General features: G+C 36.4%; 1 protein-coding gene across 1 annotated transcript in view; it reads right to left on the bottom strand.

Annotated features, from left to right (window-relative positions):
• The window catches only part of jmjd1cb (jumonji domain containing 1Cb), an 85535-nt gene that overhangs the window by 53630 nt on the left and 8167 nt on the right, over window positions 1-23738 (bottom strand). The window lies entirely within an intron of this gene.

Raw genomic sequence — 23738 nt, 5'->3', positions numbered from 1 at the left:
AAACCACCAAGAGGATATGGTTTCAGGGTTAGTGCAATTCACACCCATTCCATTATAAACATGATAGATGTGAATTACACTGAGCTCACTTTTCTATGCCCTATTCAAAGCTCTAAACCAGCCCAGATTTGCAATTGTTTAAAAAAAAAATTTTTTTTGCACCCTTAAGGATAAATACAGGATTTGGCATCCCATGGTTTGCAGTCTGAAAGGATCGATGACACAAAAAAGCATTGATGACACCAGGAACTGGAGTCGAAGAGCATGATGCTGCAATGTTGAGCTGGGATTCTAGAAGCTGAGCTGAAATGGCCGAAAGAACTTTCTTCATCCAAATCATTGTAACCTTCCTGTATACAGCAGCTCAATTGCACACTGGGGAGCTTTTGGGGAGTGTGATAGAATGGCTCAAGTCTACCAGTTGTGATCAATGATTTTCAATCAGAAAATGTATATTGAAAAACACTGTGCAACAATGGTGATCACCTAACCTCTGAAATAAATATTTTCTGGTGCTGAGATTTGTACTTTAACTGCTTAAAAGGTTTGCATCTTGTTTAACATTACATTTCTTGCAATGTTTTCTCCCACAGCATACATTTCATAACCATTAAGAACACTAAGAATTGTATTTGTTTGGAGCAATGTAAAATTGTGAATCTGAATCTTTGTTATTTTCTATGAAATAATATGATCACTAAAAGTAACATCTATGTTTGTGAATAGTACATGCTGAGGTATAATGGCAGAATTCAAAATGATTTGCTCCAGTATGTCCTTTTATGAGACATCTTCAGTATTCACAGCCTTGTGAATCAGCATATAACATCTCACCACAGTGTTCTTTCATAGAACAAAAGTATGTGGTGTCAACTTAGTTCAGTTGGTAGCACTCTCACCTCAAGGTCAGAAGGTTGTGGATTCAAGCCCCACTTCAGGACTTGAACTCATAATCTAGGCTGGCACTCTAGTGCAGTATTAAAGGATTGTCAGAGTTGCTGTTTGAATAAAATATTAAAACTGAAAAATGATCATGCACCTTATCGTCACTGTTGGATGCTACGTAGAAAATAGTTGCTGCATTTGCCTTCAAACATAATCGCTACCCCTAATTGCAATTACCTTTGAAGTGCTTTGAGCTATTTCAATATGATGATGTACTTACTATACTGTAAAGTAAATTGACTGTATATTTTGTGGGCAAAATGCAGCAGCCAATTGTGCACAGCAATGTCCCACAAACAGTCAAATTTGACAAACAGTCACATTTTTTTGAGAGAATTATTACCCCCATTATTATTATTATTTCTATATCAAATGCATCGATTATTATATAAGAGGCAGATGCGAAAGAACAACATTTGGATCAATAACATGATTTCCCTGTTGCTCCACAGTGATTGTTTTGGATGGGTTTATTTCTTTTTCTTTGTTTTAATACATCCTTAAGAGTTTTGTTGGGGATGCTCTTTCAAAAACAGAATTAACAACTACTACAACCAGTCGTAAACAGCTGCCCCTAAAAATAAATGGACACCATAAAAATAAAGGGATATTAGAGGCGAGATATTTCAGAGCAACTTCATAGAATCATACAGCACAGAAAGAGGCCATTCGGCCCATCTTGTCTGTGCCAGTTCTTTGAAAGAGCTGTCCAAGTTATTCCCACTCCCCTGCTCTCTTCACATAATCCTGCAAATTTGTCCTCCCCAAATAAACTTCTCTATATTGAGGAGAAACAAAATTATTTTGTCAGGTAAGAAACCAGTGTTTAAAGCCTCCTTAAAAATGTACACACTTATAGGTGAAGTGATTTCATCCAGATACATAAACAATTCCTATAACCAGGATCTGATACAGTTCAAGATCCTGGTCCTCACCTTCAAAGCTTTCCACAGTCTTGCTCCCCCCTACCTCTGTAATCTCCTAACCCCCACCGTCCTGCTCGCTCGCTCCGCTCAGCGGGTTCCGGCCTGCTTCACGTCCTCTGCTTCGCTCGCCCCACTATTGGCGGGCGGCCCTTCCGCCACTCTGCCCCACCCTCTGGAACTCCATCCCGTAGTCCCTCCAACTCACCCACTCCCTTGCCTCCTTCAAGACCCATCTCACCCGTCTCACCCACCTCCTCTTAAACCACGTTTTCGATCTCCCTGCTTCCCCCCCCCCGCCCTCCAACCTCCCTGACCTGACCCCGAGCTCGGGTCCATAAGTCTGTCTGTTCAGCACCTTGGACGTCCTCCCGACGTGAAAGACACTTTACAAATGTAATTTGGTAGTACTGTTCTTTTACTTTACAGTATATTCTGTGAAGCGCTTTGAAATGTCTAGAAGATGTGAAAAGCGCTATATAAAAATGCAAGGATTATTATTATATTTCTGTTGGATGACTACTCTATTAAATGTCTATTCAATGTCATCTCATCACAAGACGTCCAATTCTGATAGCGCTTATGCAGCGGTTCGGTTTCAAAAAACGAAAGCAATTACGGAGACCAATAAGAATGAAAAAATGATTCAGAACTAACAATGAACATGATGAACAAACTTATTTACGGAATCAGTTAAGATAAACTTTCCTTGCTTTCTCTTCTATTTAATCTCAATCAGTGACACACAACTGATTGAATTTGCTACTTTGTTCAAAATTGTGGAATCTGTGATCCTTTATTGAAAAACAAAGCAGCTGGGAATGGGATTATAGTTTTCTGCATCACAAGAATCTAAAGTCAACCTTGCAAAAAATTATTCCAGTTCTAGTAGCGAAACAGAAAGCATGGTTTGCATAAGAACAATTATAAACTAGCTTAGTTCACATAAGTAAGTTGGACAGTAGCCAGATCTGTTTTTATGACCTGGAGAGTTTAATCAGATATTACAAATTATTTCTCAGCCAAGGAGGCAGGCAAACAACTACTGTATTCCCAAACCTCTGCCAAATCTGCTCTTAAGTCAATTACAGCTGAAATTCAAAATTTTAATTGCAGTTTTAAAATTTTGAAGCCTAATTCTTAAAAGAAAATGAATCTAGCAAAAGGTAAAAGGTATTTGCCTGCATAAATTTTATTATTAAAAACATCAATACTTCAATGCTCCTTTTATTTTTACACTGTAATTTAAAATTTGTGCTGCCATGTTTACCTACAAATATACAGTTGCTCTATTTCATAGCAAATCCTGAGAAGTGCTCCGAGACTGCCTTCTAATGTGATAAGATGCTGTACCAAATGCACAAATTATTATTATATAATATTAAACATATTTAGCTAAATTCTCTTAATTTGTTTCATTATTTTTATAGTGAACCTTTTCATAGACAGTGAAATATTATCTATTTAACTACTCTCCTTGTTTCATTATATTCTAACTGTTTGCAAACCTTATGAACTGATGCTTTGCACAACAATCCTTTGTGGATTTTTAAACAAGCTGCCCCAGGCACGGCATTGTATCTGTTAACAAAAATCATCTCAACTATGTAATCCACGCTTACTCTTATTTTCAGAATCAATGTGTCAATATGCAATACTTACATGCCATATTCAGCTTTGTTTACTGAATCAGAATAAATTCAACTGCATTAAGCATCTGAAATGCTGACTTATTCAAGCAATTAAGAGATTTGTTTTAAACAATCAACCTTTCATTACCTCATCTTAAAGAAACGATTGCGGAGGCACACTGACTATTTATCAGGGAATCTAAATTGATGTACTTTGTGCAAGTTTGCTCAATATTTACATTGGATAACAGAATACTATAACAACACAATAGTAACTATTTTTATGGTAATATTTTCTTCTCAGTTCAAATACACTAGTTGTAATCATTTAATAACAGTTTCACTATCAATTATTAGATGTGTATCCTTTTGAAAATCTAATCAGATATAATACTATCGTTGTTTTAGATATTACAGAGTGTTGCCCACCCTCTGGAACTCCCGGTGCCCCTCTGACTCCCCCCTCCCTTGCCTCCTTCAAGGCCCAATTCAAGACCTTCCTCTTTGACCGAACCTTCAGTCATCTTCCAACCCCCATCTCCCTTCCCCTCTTCCCCTCTTGATTCCAACCCCCAACACTTGTGCAAACCCGTAATGATCCAACGCCTTTGGCATATCCTCCCAACGTGAAAGGCTCTATATAAATGCATTTTGTTGTTGTTGCTTTAAATATTTGAACAAGGAAAAGGACAGTTTTAATTTTCAGAACTGTACAATTAGGAATAGCCTGATCAAACCTCAAGTTCCCAAAGATCAATATTGAACAACAAAAAAACTCATGCTGCAGCAAATGTGACACCTGCTTTAGTGCAGTCACAATTTGGTGTTGAAGCTATTTTAAGAAAAATATATTTTTAGAAAACACATTCAATGACTTAAGACCAGCTTCATTGCAACAGTTTCATTGCTTCACTGCATAGATCATTTGCAAACACCAAGTAAAATTAGATCCATATCATTTTACATGGACAATGATATTCCCTTAAAAGTCTTAGACTGAGAGAAACGCCAATGAATGTGGACACATAGTAAAAAGAAATCTGCATGGGAAATCTGTACCATTAACAAGCTGCTTGCCAGGCTAAAATAGAGAAAAAACAGAAATAGGCATACCTCATTCAACAGTCAATGGATGAAAATTTCACATCAAAACATAGAATGCAACTACAAAAATAGATGCAGTATGAATTGCCTCCATTGAATATTGAGCGAACAATCAAAAATGGCACAGTTCATCAAAATATCTAGAATAAAATCAACATTTGTAACAACACTCATGATAGTAATAACTAATTGCAATAATGAATTGATATCTATCACTGCATCATTATTTGGATTCAATAATCCTAGTATTGATCGTTAAATTCCATTCTTATTCAGCTGCTCTGTTCCTGCCAAGACCATCAAAGAAGGTAACCAGGTACTGAAGTTGTACAGTGCTGGTTTCATTTTTGCAGCTGCTGTCAATGTTCCACAAATCATTGCAACATACAACAGGTGAAATAGGCCACCCATATTGAGTCCTCAGAGAAGCAGTAGATTTCTCTGTTCCTGGGAACATACAATGTACCGTTCACTCCACTTAATTGTATATTGGTAAGGCTGTAAGAAAATCGCGGGCTACGATTTTGTTGAGAAAACTGAAACTTTTAACGTACAGAGCAACTTTTTACAGTTGCCACAACTGTTGACCATCCAGTGTATAACTATTTATCTACAAGTGCACTCCCAAGTTCTGAAAGAAACTGAAGAGCTATTGTCATCAAGCAGTATAAGGCACCCTGGTTGAATGAACTTAAGTTACTGTACTTGTTATAAAAGTCCTGGACTCAGCATCGGGCTCCATTATTGTCAAGCGCTCAGCATGGAGGACGCTATATAAATTTAAGTCGTCGTTGTTATGCTCTAGTATTAAATGAAAACTTCACTTTTTAAAAATACATTTCTAGTAACAATGGAAATGATTTACAGCTAGTTCAAGATGGAATAATGTAGGGTTGGCAGTTAATATTTTGCAATTATGCAAGTAGAATAACCGTGTGACATGATACAAACTGAAATGTAACTAGAACAGGATAGTAAGTTCCACAAGAATGGCTGCTCAGTACGGTCCAACTGCGTCTGCACCTTGACCCCAAGATAAATAAAAGCATTTCGAATATACATGCCAAACAGCAAGTAAGTCAAAGTGAAAAAATATATGAGCTTAAGAAATCCACTGATCAGAAAGCACACAGGCAATCTGAGGAAAGTATTTGCATGGAACAATTAATTATGCTTCAATTCCTAAACTACATTGAATTAATCTATTATAATGACTTGCATTTGTATAAATGCAATATGATAAAGTATTGGAGCACTTACCACTGCCTAAGTTGGATGCTGAACAAGAGAGGAGAGGAGGGATGGCAGGAAATGAGGGGATGCGTCCCTGTCAAAGAGGTAGGTTTTATGGCAGGATTTAAAGCCAGATTGAGTGTGGGCAAGATGGATAGGCAGAAGGAAGGCATGAGACTTCATGCATTTACATAGAAAAAAATTGTAATATGTTTTTACCTCATTTCAGGAAGCTTCACTAGGTAAAAGCTAAGAAACTTGCTATAAAAATAGAACCTTTCCAGTGAATGTGTGTTTTAGCTTTAAAAAAACCATCAGAAAATATTCAGGTTTTATTTTCTCTTAGGTTTATAGACTTATTATTCCAACGAAAAGGATCAAGACATTTTTAAAACTATTGAATCTATTGAAAATAGATGACTTAGATGTTGTTTTTGTCGTAGATTAGAACATTTCAATCTAAATCTAATCAACATGGTCATCTTTATTTGGAAGTTTTACTTGTTGGTTCAAACAATGTATTTAGTTTCACTGGGAAACAAATGTATCACCAGAAAAAGTAACATTTTAACTCAACTTATAATGCAAATAAACAGTTAGTATGAGACAATATAACTTAATGCATGGCAGATTCATATATATTCTACTTGAAACACATTAATATATAATCAAATGTTAGCAAATTAATTCAAATGCAAACAAGCTTTACCTAAATACTACATGGTTATGTAAACACTAGAATATGTACAAAAGATTTTTATATTGAGGCCACTGAGAAACTGACACTCTATTGATAAAATACAGAAAGAACAATTCTTCCACCAAGCAATTTGTCCCAACCAATATCACTGCGTTAATTGTAAGTACGCCACAGCAGTGACACTGAGATGTAAATTACAATATGGTGCTGCATCCTGCGCAGGAAACAGTTCTTTGCCAACAGTACAACCTTTTTTTTCTAATTATCTTCCTATTTAGCTGTTTGCAAACAAAAAATGCAGAATTTGGCAATGATTGATTTTGATTATAGCTGCATTCAACAGTGGTGATATCTTAGGCAGTATTGAGAAAGGGGCTTTAGTCTTTGGAAAGATGGAAACAAGAGTTATTTAAGTCTGTAACAGTGCCCCCAGGAAGAGTAAGAAGGGAGCTGAAGGGCTAGCCTGGTGGAGGATAAATGGCAAGTCGTGGTGGAATAAGTCAGGATTAGAAGCAAAAGTAAACATCAAAAGATACACAGTTAGAGTCTAGTACAATTCAGATCAAGCTTTTCAGTTGGATTAGCAGACGCAAGATTTTAAAACAAAAGTTACAGTTTTCACTTGCGCGCAGTTAGCTATGTATTACTACACTCAATGATTAGCTTAAATTTGCTAACTGTCTAAGGGTACATAAGATTTTTGTTAAGGGTACATAAGATACCCTTTCTTTTTTGTGTTGACCCAAATAAATTGTGACTATTGTCATTTTATTTAGAATTGTGGCAAGAGCTTTATAAGCTTACTTTAACTAGGCCTTGAAAAAGGTTAGATAAAGAATTAATACATGCAGACATTCAAATGATTCAGAACTTGTTCTGAAAAAACAAAAACACATTATAAATATTTGAATAACAAATACAAATGTGGCAATTATATAGTTCTCAAAACTTTCCTAATCAAAATGACAGTTTATCAAAGCAAAAATAAAGGACTTCTCTTTTATGCAGCAAATTGAGCAGTTAGTGGAGGAGGTCAAGAAGTACTTTCTGACCACAGAAACCCCCCGCGCCACCCCTCCCTCCATCCTAAGGTTAGTCAGATGATGCAGGTTACATGAAGGAATTATATGGTCTCAGTGTGGTTGCATTTGTTGTCTCCCCTAATCTTGTTTCTTGCCATTTCCCCATGCTCTTTTATACTAATATTCTTTAAGTGTTTAACTTATGCAATTCAATGATCTACAATGGCCACTTAGAGTTTATGTTCTTAAAAATGTTATACTGTTTGTTCGTTGCTGCATTGAGACCACAATTGGCTACCATGTTTCGTCCACAAAATATTCAGTCAATTCACTTTACAGTGTGTTCTGTGAAGCGCTTTGAGACGTTTCAACCACGTGACAAAGACTCTATATCAAATGCAAGGAATATTATATTATTATAACCTTTTAGGGCTTTCAGAAATTTTCAGTTCACGTCCCCAGTTGCTAATTCACCAAGCAGTGGAAATAATCTTTCACGACCTCTCAAACCCTTTCATAATTTTAAAGAATTCTATTACAACCCCTTTTAAACTCTGCTGCTCCAGGGAATACAGATCCCATAGAATCATGGAATGTTATGCAAATTTCCTGGAGCACTTGAATGAAGAGCTGTACTTTGTGTATATGACAACAAATGCCACGACATTTACAGATTCATGAAATTAAATGAGTAATGATCCAAAGTGGATGATATATTCACCCACACATTGCTTCACTTGTACAGTATTTTGGTCAGAAATTGGTGGATAGTTCTTCTGATGGGTTTTACTGCACTTAGTTCGGTTGGCAGACAATGTCCAGCCAAGCTGTGTTACAGCCCAAATAGCTGTCGTTTGAACTCTAGAATTCACCTTTCCTGGTTGGACCAGAGTATATGATAAATCCATTTCATCAGGCAAGGGGAGATAAAATGAGAATGACAATCTGACTATCCCGAGAACAAGCATTCTTCCCTGGCAAACACCCAACCAGAGAACAGGATTGTCCTTACATCCAGAAAACTCCTTGGATAAGACATTTCCCACTCAACTATATAAAAGTAAACAAAAATGTGCACACACCTGAATAGCATGTCACTATGCAGTATTTTTAGGTTAAAGAAACCAAAGCAAATAGGGAGTACAGGAGATTTTTTAAAATAAGTAAATGGGTGATATGTCTGCAAACTAGGAAAAAAACATACAAAGGTAATCAAAAACTAGACAAGACCTTGTCAACTACAAATATGGAGTCCTGTAGCTCAGTGGTTCGAGCCCTCGCCTTGCAAGCGAGACACCTGGATTCAATTCCAGGCAGGGCGAAATCTTGGGCAAGTTTCCTTACTTCACACGCCTAATAATAATCCCTCCAAAACAAAAAATTGGTCATTTTCAATCCATGACTGTGGGACACTGCTGTGTGCAATTGGCTGACGCGTTTCGCCCACAAATATAGGGTCAATTCACTTTACAGTCTATTTTGTGAAGCACTTTGAGACGTCGAGAAGACGTGAAAAGTGCTATATCAAATGCAACAATTATTATTATTCAGTTGTTGGAATTAAGACATTGAAGAAATCTTGGGGGACATTAGATGAATATGTCAAGTGGTACAAAAATTGTTTAAAAAAGTAAAATTGCATACTAGTTTGATTCATGTGACTTCTCAATATACAAATTATGAAAACAGTGAAATTAACGATCATGACAATAGAGCATTGAATCTATAGAACAAAAACTTGTTCTGTAATGTCTTCCATTATTGATTTCTAAAGAAATTAAGATATCATTTTTATGGCTTTTTAATGGAGCGCAATACTGTACAATTCATTTTGTATATTTTCTCAGCCCCTCTCCCCCACCAAAAAAAGGTGTCATTAAATTGTACAATGAACATTTTGGTTCTTTGGAATTTGACTAACTTGGGGCAGCTAGGTTTAGTAAACATCTACACAGTCATAAGATTTCACTTAGAAAGAAGTTAACCCATTAAACCAAGCAAACATCTCAACAGGGTGGCTCACCCAGTAATTCAATAAGGTTTAGTAGTACCTTGCTAATAAGTACAGTGTGGGCCTGAATGTGTGACAAGGTCTGGAAGATCAGCAATTTAATTTATAAAGCTTACTATTTTAGGTTCATCTCACGAAGCACAGGGCTTAGATGTAATAGCGCCTAGTAGAATACACAGAAAAACTCAAAAGACAGACATTTTAATTCTGTCCATCCAGCTATAGTTCTCTACCTTGTCCAGAACAAAAGATAAATCCATGTGTCACATGAGTGTATTGTTAAAAAGATATGCATCAACAGAAAAATTAATCCCCTCAGCAGGCAAAAAAAATGTTTGTGTGCATATGTGGTTGCAGTACTAGTGGATTGTGATACACGGACATTTCTCTCATTCTGTTTGTTTGCCTAAAAATGCTTCAGTATGTGATCCACTCATGTCTGAACTGCAACTGGAGAGGCCTCAGCACTAAATTAACATGATTCAAGAGCATGCATACAACAGTTAAATAATCATTTGCATTCATACAGTAATAGCTAGGTTGGTTACTGGAGTCCATAGTTAAAAAAAGGGCACTTCATTCCAGCAGCCATTTAATTATGTTGCCAGCATTCCACAATAGCTATCCAAAAGAGAGTGAAATTAAATAACAAAACCTGCATGGATGGCAACTGAAGCTCCATATAATTCCTAAAAATCATGTTCATCTTTTCATCCAAAGCAGATTCCAGTTAGTTTGCGTTAAAATATATTAAAGGAATGTCCATTAGTAATTTGTTTTGACAAAAGATCAGAGATCTAAAACATTAACTAATTTTCCTCTCTCCATAGATGCAGCCTGAGCCTGTTGCGTGCTCCCAGCGACTTATTTTTATTTCAATTTCTAGCATCTGCAGCATTTTGCTTTTTGTCCATTAGTAATAATCCATTCTAGACCATATCTATATTACTTTATTCATATTCCTTGACTCAAAGAACCACAAGTTATTTTTCACAGTATCTGCAAATGGGTTATTTTTATCCATATACAATACTTCAAGAAATGACACTGGGTATTCCATTAGAAATATCCTGTATTTACACATCAGTTGATTGTGGTTTTTAAAACTTTTATAAACCTTCACTATGAGGCAAGGTAGTAATTTAAGTTTTTTTTAAAATAAATGCAACAATTTTACAAGATTGATATAGTCTAGATTACACAAAAAAATGTACACAACACTAGTACCAACTGGAACACCAGTAGCTGCCAAATGTTCCTGAAAATTATTTGATGTTTCTTTAGTTATTGGGAGGTTAAAGAATATATCATCTGGAAACATGCAGACAAGCTTAAATAATTTTAACTGACAGCCTCAAGAAACATCTATTCCCCATCAAGGTCAAGCTTCTCTGCTTGTCTGGAGGCATTATTAGAATTGGAGTGCTGGTAAACAGCCATCAGCTGCCCATGACATGTTCTATCTTCCATATTTCTAGCCCCAGCGGATGACACTGAGGCAGCTGCATCCATAAATAATTTTCATGACTTAATGCTTCAAGTAGTTACATGGAGGGGTTAGATCAAACCAAAGTTCTGGTTTAATAGTAATCCTAAGGGTATCTTTGCTTATTGAATATGTTAAAATGCAACAAAAGAACATTTCATACCCAAGACAACACAGTTTGAAAAACATACAGAATTGCTGTAAAAGAATATTACCTTCACATGCAATATTATGAAGAAATTATATTCAAAATTAATTTGTGCACAAGATTGCAAATAATTTCAAAGCAATGTGTATTTACAAAAGACAGGTCATATATAACATGTATTCAGATTATTTTAAGTTTAAGATGCAGCATGTTAGATGTCTAACAATTCCTTTACTAAATCTTGACTCAGAAGAGAGTGGATAAAGTAAAATTTCTTTGAATAAAGGAGAAAACTGTAAACTGGCAAAATAACAAGAAAAAGAACATATTCGATAATAGCTGTAACTCATTGCAAATTTCAAGGAATAATCCAGAAACCCACATTGTAAATATGTGAACATTTTAAATGATATGGAGGACAGTATTTAGAATGCCCTCATTAGGAAGGATACAAATGTGTAAGGGAAAGAGAAAGTTTGAAGAAAAATAATGAGTTTATAGAATTACAAAGAGTTTGCAACTAGATGTAATCAGAAAAAAATATAAATAAATCCTACATGATCTGCAAAGGCAATCGAGCAATGAATGTTCTTCCATCCACTTTATTCAAATCTAGCCTCCTTTTCTCCACAGGAACCCTATAGCCTGACCTAGTCCCTCGAATGCAGAAATTCCTGCAGTGAGTGAGATAGATTGTTTATTCATTTCACTGGCCTGTTCCTAATCAGTAAAACCCACTCATCTGCATCTGTGCTCTGATGTGAAAGTTAGTCAGTCTGCAATGTTGAGAAACATTTCACTTATGCTCAAGGTTACCAGATACTCAATGTTTCCCAATTTGAACTGACAGCACAAGTTACATATACAGGTTAGAGAGCGACACAGCGAGAGAAAGGGACACACAAACACTTATACTTAAGAGTAGACAGAAAGATTCAAAAAGAGACAAACAAATTGAAAGCTATTGTGCGTGGAAAAGAAAGGGTCTATGAGAGGATAGAGATACTGATAATTGTGACTATAGTAACAGTATAACTTCTGATGGAACATTTGGTTTGTACTGTACGTATATTGCATTTCTCTTATTGACCTGTTATCTGCACCGTTTTCCCACAATGGAGGCAGTTATTTTCTGAAACAACTAATTGACGCATCAACTGCTTTTGCCGGACGTCTGCTGCACATATACACCACTTTGTTGGGGACTCTAGTTTTTTTTAATATTAAAGCTATGCATCAAAGAGTCTGCTTATATTGATATTATTTCTGATTAATTATTGATTAAAAGCACTAGCCCTGGTTAATAGAGGAAGACAAATCAGGAAGTTCACACCCAGATATAATCAGAGCAGCAATTATATCTTGGATTTAGCAGAATGTCTGTGAGAGTGAAACAGATGTTTGAACAGTTGGAGGTAATGACTCTATAAAAACTGGTCACCTTACCTCCATGAAGAAACTAATGCAGTGAAAATGTAGATAGTATTTGCTTGCTTGGGTAAAATAACAAGCGTGCATTGTCCTGAAAAATCCTTTGTCTTCAAGCTATTTACTACTGTTGCTTTGTTTAAGGAATCCTGGAATAGGCTGGAGCAGATATGTTGAAGCTATGCCTTGTCAATTCAGAATTAGACAATTATTTTTCAATTTGGATAAAAACACACTTTAAATTCAACTATTTTTACCAAAAATATTACTTTTTTCTTGTTTGAAATAGCTGTATTTTCCAGACACAATGCATTTAAAAAATTTCAATCAACCTTGTCATCTATAATAAAGTGAAAAACAGCTTTTACCATCCAGTTATCTTCAGATATTGAATGCCAGGCATTCTGGAGTAGCTAGCTAGAGTAGCTAGATTTGCTCCCCCCCTCCCTTGGCTGCAAACCACAATCAGCAGGAATGAAAATAGTATAAGTATTAACTCAAACAGCTGAGCACATCTTTCTCACCATCTGTGAGAGGTCTTAACAGAATAATCTGACTTCCTTTTTAGATGCAGCAGGCACACTGTCATTTTCATGTACATACTGTATTCTGTAGTCAATCAACCTATCCTAGTATTGCAAAAAAAAAGAACAGCCTCATGAAGGAGGGAAGAAAACAGCAGAAATAAGGGATGTGTGCGTGTGTGGGGTGGTGGAAGAATGCATGATTAAAAATGCAATGTTTCAGGATTCTATTCGCTTGTCTCAGTTGGTTGCAAATGCACCTCTGGGTGAGAACAGCCTGAGCTCCTGACACCCCAGCAACATTGCAGGAGGTGCTATCCTTCATACGAGACATTAACCCAAAGTTCTGTCTGCCTGTTCAGGTAGACTTTAAACTAGCTGTCACATTTGTAAGGTCACTACACTTACCTGCAATTCCCTCTAAAGTGTTTTGAACAATTTGAAGTTATAGATACTGTATCAAATCCACAGATTGTTATTTTTCAAAAAATTATTTTGTTGTATTTATTGGCTATTGATGCTTCATTAACTATAAGGAGAAATGCCATAAGTACAGTTAAAGTGACAATGGCAATGCAAATGATTGGTAAACACTGGCAATTGAGAGAAGTGTTTTTTTAAAAAACAAAGTGAATTCTGTTATCTAGAACCAATGTATGCCCTGTGGACAAGTTGAATGTAGGGTCAATTTCAATGGTTTTACATACAAAGAGTTCACAATTTTATCTGGGTCATTGGATGAACCTTTGGAATTATCTGCTTGATGACAAAAATAAAATTGTAATTCAGCAAATGAGTTACCCGTTGGCTATTGGTCACTTCAAAAAAAATAGAAAGCAGGAACCAGGTAATTTATTCTAATTTAACATCAGGTAGGAAGGGTTTCTGCACAAGGATTAAGTTGAAATTATGAACTCTTTTATCAAGTTGGTTTACAAAATACAGTCATTACATCTTAAATTGTGTGTGCATCCGATTTAGTGGTTTGAGACGTCCTCCCACATGAAAGGCACTATATAAAATGTAAGGATTATTATTATAGATTATGACATCTGCATATAAAAGAACAATTTAAAGGTACGTTGCATTAATGCGTCAACTATTTAGGTAGAAAAGAATAGGAATGGGTTGTTTTGCTTTGCCTTGATGTGAACCAGAAACTGACAATTCCTATGAATTGAATCTACGTTCTGAAATTCACAGTTCTTTAGGCAGATCTATATGAATTAAAACTAGAGATGTGGGTGGTAATTCCAGCATAGCAGCCTATTACTTCTTCAGCAAATGTTTCATAACGGACAATGTATATTTTGGTCATCATCATGCTAGAATATCAACTAATACCTCAACAGCCATGCCACCATGGCTTTCAAGCTATTTACTATTGCTGAAAGTAATTCACAATTAAATTTGCTGATGCACAACATTTGAAACCAACCGGCTACCTGACCATAAACCTCATTCAAATTTTGGCTGACTATTTGGACACTGATATCAATTATATCACGATGTAGAAGTGATATGAATTATATCAAAGAAATACTTGAAAACTGAGATGCTGGAATATCTGTTCTCCCTGACTGTTATGAATCATTTGGTTGCCAAAACAAAAGTCACTCTGAGAACTCCAGAATCTCGTAGAACAGCAGTAGAGTTATGCTTTCATTCTTGTACAATAAAATTCAAAAATAAAAATTTTCAAGTAGATTTCAATTAATTTGACATTGAAATAATATTAAAGGATCTTCTGATGTGGGTAAAAGCTCCCTTCAACTGCACTAAATTATACATATGAAAAAAACAGTATAAAATGATTGTGTTGCGTTACCTCAGGAAACAGCTAAGAGCTTAGTTGACCCCAACATCCCTGCGTTATGGTGGGAAGAAATTATTATATAAGTCAAATTGAGAACTTAGCATAATGTGGGTAAACTATATACTACACAAAAGTACTTTGTAAATTTTCACTTTATACAGCAGGACTGTACAACTTTTTTGCGCTGAATTCACTCCAATTGTGAAAGAATTGTTTTTAAAATAAGGATTTGAATTTGGAGCTCTTAACACTGCTGTAATTTTGGATTTGTTCTATACCTACTTTTTTTGATTAAAAGGCATAACATAAGTCTTGCAAATTGTCTGCTACTGTGTATTAAAATTTTACTTTCCCCAGATTCATGAAGTCTGAATCTTTTAAAAATCAGCTATGAGGAAAATTAATTCTATTTAGGTTAATGGAAATTGTTTGCAAAACATCAACTTTATTAATGCATTCATTAAAGGGTTACAGTCAGCATTGAGTTGATGCCATATGACCTAATTTGGCTAGTTGCCCACTTTCAGCATCACTGTACAAAACACCACTTGGACCCTACTGTAACATGATACACTATTTAACACTTATGAGGGTTCAGGGCATAGATTGGAACATTCAATTCAGCAGAAGTAAATGTGGCCTGAAATTTGATTTCCAATATTAGCAGCATATGAGATATACTCAAAATTAATATTAGTGCACAGAAAGTTTCACAATGTCCTCAGTTTCTTTGTGTTCTTTAAAGCTAAACTTGCCAATCAATACATGTTGCATCTTACGCCAACAATAATAAATTACAGAATAGAAAACTGCAAACGTATGCAGACTGTATACTCAAGTCTTGCACACAAAATTTCAATCCAATTTCTGTTCCAAGAATCTCTATACTTAGATTTACAAGCCATCTTATGCTCCAAGAAGCTGCAACTCCCAGAAAGAATGTATGTTGCATAGTTAACCATTAGAATGAAATCTTGGTAGGAAAACCTTGCATTTATAATTATACCTTTAATTAAAAGGTCTCAAACGCACTTAAAAATGCAAGACAGAGATAGCGAGCAATTAAAGGGAGGAAATCAGAAGTGACCAAAGGCTTTTTTTTCAGCAAATAATCAAGATATCAATATTAAGTGGAAGAAATCCAAAAGGCAGGGGTGTATTGACAGAAGCCTGTGCTTCCAATGATGACATAAAGGGTGTAGGAAGAACAGTGCCATTCCACTGTTGGTCCTACATCTTTTAGGGAGGCCAGAGGGCCTTTTCCAATTTTTGAAGCTGTCTATTTTTCTTGTGATGTTTTGTCTGTGCTTATAGGTTTTAATTAAGTGCATGGCAGAAGCACAAGCTGTAATACATTTTAAATGTCAATAATAATAATAATAATCCTTGCATTTGATATAGCGCTTTTCACGTCGGGAGGACGTCCCAAAGCGCTTCACAGAACACACTGTAAAGTGAATTGACTGTATATTTGTGGGCGAACGTGGCAGCCAATTGCGCACAGCAATGTCCCACAAACAGTCGTAGATTGAAAATGACCAATTTAATTATTGTTTTTGGTTTTTTGGAGGGATTATTATTAGGCGTGTGGAGTAAGGAAACTTGCCCAAGGTTTCGCCCTGCCTGAAATTGAATTTAGGTCTCTAACCTGAATTAGGTGCTCTAACCACTGAGCTACAGGACTCCACAATGTACTAATTGAATTAGATGATGAAGAATGGAAACAATCTACTGCTGCTCTACGAGAACAATTTTGCTGATGAAATACACATACACAGCTCTACCACATTACAACTTGTAATACATTAAAATAAATACTTTTGATACCTAATAAAGTGTACCGCATGTATCACCATTAAATAACAAACATATTATTGTATTACAACAACAACGAAATTACATTTGTGAAGTGCCTTTCACGTCGGGAGGACGTCCCAAGACGCTGAACAGACAGAGTTACGGACCCGAGCTGGGGGTCAGGGTGGGGCAGGCTGGAGGGCGGGCGGGGAAGCAGGGAGATCGAAAGCACGGTCGAAGAGGAAGTTCTTGAGATGGGTCTTGAAGGAGGCAAGGGAGGGGGCGAGACAGAGGGACTGTGGGATGGAGTTCCAGAGGGTCGGGGCAGAGAGGCAGAAGGCCCACCCGCCAATAAGCGGGGAACGTGAAGCAGGTCGGAGCGCGGAGGGAGTGAACAGGATGGTAGGGGGTTAGGAGGTCGGAGGGGTAGGGGGGAGCAAGACCGTGGAGGGCTTTGAAGGTGAGGATCAGGATCTTGAACTGTATCCTCTGTGTGAAGGGAAGCCAGTGGAGTTGGGCAAGGATGGGGGCGATAGGGTCGCGGAGCCTAGTGCGGGAGAGGACACAGGCTGCAGAGTTCTGGATGATCTGCAGCCTGTGGAGAGAGGAATTGGGGAGGCCGACAAGCAATGAGTTTGCATAGTCAAGCCTCGATGTAATGAAGGTGTTTATGAGGGCTTCGGTGGCCTGCAGTGTGAGACATTGTTGGAGCGGGGCGACGTTGTGGAGGTGAGGGAAGGCAGAGCGAGTCATGGTGCAGATGGGGTAGAAAGTATAGCTGAGGGTCAAACAAGGTTCCGGAATGGCTTAGCAAGGTGGAGTGTGCAACCATGGATGGTGATGTTGTCAGTGTCTGTGATAACAATTATTATAATAATTATTACAAGAAAGGTATTCAAATGGAAAAATTACAACTTTAAGGAACAGTTCAAGTTAACACACATTGAAATAGGAACAGGAGAAGACCATTCAGCCCATCAAGCATGTTCCACCATTTTGGTAGATCATGGCTGATTTGCAGCGTCACATCATTTCCTTTCCCTCGTACTATATCCTTTGATCCCGACCCATTACCTGAGGGTTGGCAGCCAAAACTAAACAGTACTTCAGATGAGGTCTGACTTGGGCTCCTTGTTTTGTATGCCAAACCTCTTGAGATAAAGATCAATATCGCATTAACCTTTTTGATCGCTTTTTGTACCTGTGAATCTAGACATATAAATCCCTTTGTAAAGATTATTATCATCATCATCATAGAACTGAAGTTGCATCTTGACCATCTCATATTTTTATCCATTTTCACTTATACACTTCAATGCAACTAGTCTAATTCTCTGAAGGAAAGTAACACCTGCAGACAGAAATCCAATCTTGGCAACCAGCACATTTAATTTATCCACCATATACTTTCCTTTCAAAGACCTTCTTCTTTCCCCAAGTTTACTGTTAAGCTTCAAAAAACAGTCTTTCCAGTGCTTCTGCTAATATTATATATTATAAATACAGTCACTCCACTTTACCATATTCCTGTGAAGCGCTTCGCGAAGTCCTAATGTGAAGGCTCTATACCAAATGTAAGCATTATTATTATTACAGAACTGAATTTGCAGCATCATATTTTGTTGCGCTGCAGTTTACAATCAATACTGTATAAGGTTACAATACATCCAGTTTCATATACTCTTAAAAGTTTCAATAGCTATTATTAAATGTTTACACTACTTAGGATTTTCATGTACTTCGTTCCATTTTATTATGCTTAAAAGTATTTGAGAAAGCTCGAGAAATGTTAGATAAAGGGTTCACTGGAACTTGTTTTATTATCACCGGCTTGCATGCTTTTGACATCAATTATAACCAGATTGGTTCTATATTCATAAGACAGGAATAAGAAAGTGTCTAGTCAACTGATCATGCTGTAAGCTGGCAAACACTCAAACATCTGTTAAGGATCAAATTTCCACAACATGGAACCAATGAACGAGTCACACAATCCTTCTTGTACCATGAAATATGAAACAAAGAACCTTGTTACACATTTAAAGATAAAAGTAGGTCTAAACATTTTGCTTGTATATCGAAATAGCTTGATAGAAAAGTATTTCTCTTCCAAAATAGAATTTCTGAAATCTTCATTTGTATAATGATGCTGCAGCAACAGCTTTTAAAGTCAATTTGTAGGAGTTTGTACAAAATATTCCCCTGAATGCTTGAACAGCATTTCTGCAGGCCTCTTTTAAACACTCAAATCTAAACTAATCTAAACTAATCTAAAACTAAACAAATAACATCAGTTTCAAACCTCTAAAGCTATCAAATAGAACACAATTAAAACAAATCTTTAGTACTGACGGCAAACTTAAAAAACAGTATAGCTAAAATTACATGACATTTCATTCTAAAACAGTAGAATAATTTATAAAAACGCATTTTAATACTGTTTAATTACCTTCTCGCTCCCTTTATGTCTCAGTATTCTTTCAGGATGGACACAATGGCATTCTAGACCACACTTCTCTCCATAGTAATAATCAATGCTGTTTAAAATTGACTGACATGAGATCGACTTTGTAAGGCAGTGTTTTCTTGCTGATTTTTCCTTTGAAGATGAAGGAATCAGCAATCATAATGTGCTCCATCTAGCGAGCCAGCAGAGAACCAGTAAAACTTAACGCACGCAAGGCAAACAAATTTAATGAAACAATCTTATAATCACAGACTCCACCTCTCAAAAGTAGTCAACACTCATTGAAATTATTATAACACTTACATTAATCACGCTTTTTGTGTAAATGAACATCTCAAAATATTCAACAAATACAATAGTGCACAGTCAAAGAGATAGTCAATAGGAAGTAAGAAAGGCAGTGAGGAAAAGTGACTTTGAAAGAAAGTTCGAGAAAACAGGGCTAAAGTTTTGGCCAACTATGCTGGAGCAAGTGAAAAGCAAGTAATGTCAGAACATGAAAAGCAAAGGGTACGGGCTGGAATGAAGAACTGGAGAAGTTTATACAGATAACAACAACAAGATTACGTTTGTATAGCGTCTTTCACGTCGGGAGGACATCCTAAGGCGCTGGGCAATGTACAGCGTTTCAGACCCGAGCTGGGTTCAGAGAGGGGGAAGGGAGGGGAGATAAGGTAGGGCAAGAGGGATTTGAAGAACAGGTTGTGGATCTTAATTCCAATTCCCTGAAGTAGTGGAGACTCATGGAGCTTGGCAAAGAGGGGAGTAATGCACCTTGTGCAGGAGAGAAGTCAAACTGCAGAGTTCTGGATGGATTGAAGCTTAAGAAGTTGGTGAAAGAGCATCAGAAATATTATCCTCGAAGTGACGTAATGTTGCAAGAAAAGTTTGCCAAGGGATTGCAGGCTAAAGAATGCTATGCTTAAAACTCTACTACACTATCCATGTTATCAAGAATATTGGAAAGCATCAGACAAAATTATATCATAGACGATATTCGTCTGTAGTCAAAAAAAGGAATTTGAAGTCTCAGAAGACGAGAACAAGCAAAAGTAAGCCAAAGCAGCTTTTACAATGTCCTTCATTTCAAGCGTCAACAATTCCCCAGAAAAAAATCTTTAAACAATAGCAATGGGCTACCATGCACTCGGAAATTAGTTTTCCAATTTAGCCTCACGATTACTTTAATTGGCTACATAGCAGAAATACTAAAATATTTTCCACTGAAATTATCAGAAGAGGAAAAGCCTTAAATTGTGTTTTCTGAGGTTAAGACTTCCTCTTTTTAAGGTAATGTTCTCCACTTCCTCTTTCTTCTCTCACCATGAACTGCCCCCAACCAATAAAGTTAGTAAGGAATTGGGTTTCAAGCCACCAGCAATGTCTCCCTCAGAACAGCTGCTTGAGGTTGGCTAGTGCAGCCCAGGTTGATGCTTTCTTATCATTTCCGTCTCTTTATGGGGAAATGTTAAGTATTCTGCAATTTTTTTAAATGTTTGTATTAAATGACTGATATTGTAGTAAACAATTAGTATACTGTGTAGCTTTATTATTGTATTAAAATGGGGCTTGGGGTCACTATAATATTAAACAGACAAAAGCTTACACTGTGAGATCAATCCTTTATGTACCCGGGCTAATAATTACCAAATGCAAATCAATACACGAAATGTCTGCAAATAAGATGTAAATGTAGGATGCACTTAAATGAATGGGCAAAAGTTTCCAAGGGGGAAGACTGAAAGAGGTGAAAGATTGAAAGATCCAGTGGTGTTAGCTGACTTGCTTACCATGTCCTACAGTGTGAGACACCAATAAATAAGGCTAACAGGATGCTGAACTACACTGAAAACATCAGCTGAATTCAGATCTCTTGAAATCGCCCACAAAATAGTCAATCCGCTTTATACTGTATCCTGTAAAGCACTCTGAGACATCTCAACTATGTTATAAGGCACTCTATGAAATGCAATGATTATTAATATTATCATGTTCCAGGTTTACAGTGCACTAGTCGAATCGCACTTAGAGTACGTCAGAGTTCTGATTGCTACAACAGAACAGGACTCAATGACCCGGAAGTCGGATCAGTGGCTATTTTCTTCAGACACTTTATAACATGGTGTCTAATTGTTTTTGATCTGAAACACAGCACTTCTGCTATATCAGTAGCATCAGTACTATCTTACCAGTCCAATTAAATAAATAGGAAAAATATATTTAGTGTAAAATATAATACATTTTATATAAAAAATTGTAAAATATATTTTGGGTTCCATGTAAACACAGGCTCTTTGGCTGCATGATTAAATTCTACATGCAACGCCAGCCAGCAATATGAAAAGTAATACATAATAGAAGCTTTATTTCACTTAAATATGTATTTGGCTGGTAATTTTCAACTTTTATCTAATAATAACTGACTTATGTCTAATAACTAACAATATTTGTTGCTGAACTTGTCTGGCCTAACAAAACGGAACAATTAAATAGTTCTCCAGCCAGTGGGAAAATGGAGGATATGTGACTATGCCAAAGTTGAAAATAAAAGACCATGTCAGGATAGACTCAGTTGTGCTAAAACAAACAAACCTCACATTTTGGGAGCATTCTGCAATTGTAACATGTAGTACCAGTGCCAACACATGCAATAAAAACAGTTATCTCAAATCTGTGGAACACAGAATTTATTCCACAGACATTAGTTCAAACAAGAATACTGTGTTTTCAAAATACTAGAAGTTTGAAAATAAACAGCTGTCCACTCACTCACAACACCAGCAAGTGCTTGAGGTAACCATGGTGGCATAACCCTCAGAATAAGTGTTCCTATGTATTCTTGGGCATAATCAATGCAAAAATAAATTCAACCACTGCCACACAACTGATTATGAACACTGATCATCAAGCAAATAATATAGAATAAAATGAATCTTCCAAACCGTGCAATTTTCTTCACTACATTTTTCTTCAATAAGGAATTCAAGTAATGTCACAAACATATTGCCAATTCATAACATTTAAAGATTTTGAAACCACATCATAAAACTGCAGCACACAACAAAAATCTAATCAAACCAAACCTACACTCATAACACTTCATTTGAACTAAACCGCAGAAAAATCACACATCATGTAAACACAAAATTGGACATGAAGTGACTCAACATCAGTTTTTTTCCCACTGCTGAAGCAGATCCATTTAATTCACTCAGGATTTTCACATGTGTGCATTCCTTTTCAAAAGTTGAATGAATACAACATTCAGCAAACATATAGTTATGATTCTCTATATAATTTAGTGGTATACATAGTTAAATTGATTGTTTTAAATAAACACAAATATGTGCCAATGTATTATTTCTCATAAAAGTATAGATCTACGTTCATAAGCATCACAAAAGCATTAATTGAAATTATGTATGTTTGGAAATGTCACCAACAATTTTAATGTATACTTCTAAAAATATTTTGGAAAGAAAATGAAAGATTCAGTTCTAGCTTTACAGCCTTGCAAGTGCAAATTGTGAGCACAAAGGTCTATATTATCCTTTAGTTTCCATTTATTTAGTTATTGGCCCAAACTGCAAACAGTAAAATAGATTAGATGGATGAGACAGGAAAGTATAATTTAACGGAGATTAAGTTATTATTGCAGTACAAAAAATATTTTAGCATTACAGAAAGCAAAGAGCTGTGGTTACGCTACTCACTCACATTGCTTTCAACTGGGTCTAGCAGCACACACGTATTGGAACATATGTTTACCAACCTGGTTGGCAGTAAAATTTCAAACAATAAAAAAAACTTTTTTCACCAGTTAAAGAAATAGAATGACAGTACAGAAATAGAATGACAGTACAGGAGGCCATTTAATTGAAATAGTTCCAACATGTTCTGAGTTTTTTTGAACATTAACACATTATTCTCAAGGTAACATGTTTACAACATATATTTTATGTAGCTCACCTTACACAGTAGTAAAAAGTTGGCCTTGCTAACTTGCTTGGGGATAGCAATGCATAGTTCTCATTGGTGTTCTGTGTGCATAGAGATGGGTAGAGAGATCTCTGTCCACTAACTTTGTATGATGGGAGGCAGAAGCAACCTTCAGGTGTTATGCAGGCTTTATGGGGATTGTTAGTGAAGTGCTAGCCAGCTGCTGGTAGTAGTTCTGGAATGCATGACAGATTTTTTAAAGGAGGGAAACAATCTGCTTCCACCTAAGTGGGAAGCATTATCAGCCTACAGCTAGGTATGATGCTCCATAGATTCAGGTCTAGAGAATGTGTAGTTGATTCTCATTCAACTGCATGCTTTGGTAATGCTTTTGATTTTACATAACACTTTCACTAGTAAGGTTGGACCTTACTCTGGCAGCAGAGTTTTCTCACTTCAACCCTTCTAGTACCCCATTGAGGCATGAGGGAATGCAATATTCATGAACGTTAACTTTTAATTTGTCCCTCTTTTAAACCAAGACAGTTTTAAATTGAGTCCATA

The sequence above is a fragment of the Callorhinchus milii genome, unplaced genomic scaffold (assembly GCF_018977255.1).
Source record: "Callorhinchus milii isolate IMCB2004 unplaced genomic scaffold, IMCB_Cmil_1.0 Scaffold7, whole genome shotgun sequence".
Classification (NCBI taxonomy): Eukaryota; Metazoa; Chordata; class Chondrichthyes; order Chimaeriformes; family Callorhinchidae; genus Callorhinchus; species Callorhinchus milii.
The sequence above is the reverse complement of the archived record's forward strand: the minus strand, read 5'-3'. Positions and strand labels throughout refer to the sequence as shown.